The sequence below is a fragment of the Galeopterus variegatus genome, unplaced genomic scaffold (assembly GCF_000696425.1).
Source record: "Galeopterus variegatus unplaced genomic scaffold, G_variegatus-3.0.2 Scaffold2677, whole genome shotgun sequence".
NCBI classification, from domain to species: domain Eukaryota; kingdom Metazoa; phylum Chordata; class Mammalia; order Dermoptera; family Cynocephalidae; genus Galeopterus; species Galeopterus variegatus.
In genome coordinates, this window is record NW_007728788.1 from 183899 (window position 1) to 184508 (window position 610).

A 610-nucleotide genomic window follows, 5' to 3' on the forward strand; every position below is an offset into this window, starting at 1 on the left:
AGTCCTTTAAACAGCAAAAAGGTCAGTTGGCATCTTGCTTTCCCCTCCCTGCGGGCGTCCTATCCCCCTCTGCATGCTCTTGCAGTTGTATAGGAGCATCCTTTGCAGGCTTATGCGACACAGAGGTGGGCACCTCTGAAGTTAAATTTTTTGTTTGTTTAATGCCTCTTCACTCTGCATCGTAGATGAGTCTCATTTTCTGAGCCTCCGCACGGTGGCTAGGAGGAGCGGAATTCGTCATTTCAGGACTTGATTGAATGTATATCTCTGCTAAGACTGTTCAAATGCACTGCAGAAAACCAGCTTAGCAGGGGTTGTCCCAATAGTCCAATAGCGCTCTGATGTTTGAAGACAGAAATGTTGGACGATGTTTGACCCAGTTTGAGATTCAAATGTCTAGTAAGATTCACTAAAGCGCATCTCCTACTTGTGACGCGTTTACACAATCTTAAAATAAATGAATTCTTGGTGAGTTCTAGAAGTTGACCTGTCCCAGTTGAAGGGACTCAGTAACTTCCTTGGAAAACTTTATTTTTGCCCTTGCCCCATGCTTGATTCTGGGTTTCAAGTTTTTGTTGTTGTTAGGTTTCTCTTTGAGGGGCTTTGTGTT

The 610-nt window shown here is 43.9% G+C and overlaps 1 protein-coding gene across 1 annotated transcript in view; it reads left to right on the forward strand.

Moving 5' to 3' along the window:
* Positions 1–610, forward strand: part of LOC103598578 (anoctamin-3-like) — a gene marked incomplete at its 3' end in the record, with an annotated part of 96291 nt that overhangs the window by 654 nt on the left and 95027 nt on the right. The window lies entirely within an intron of this gene.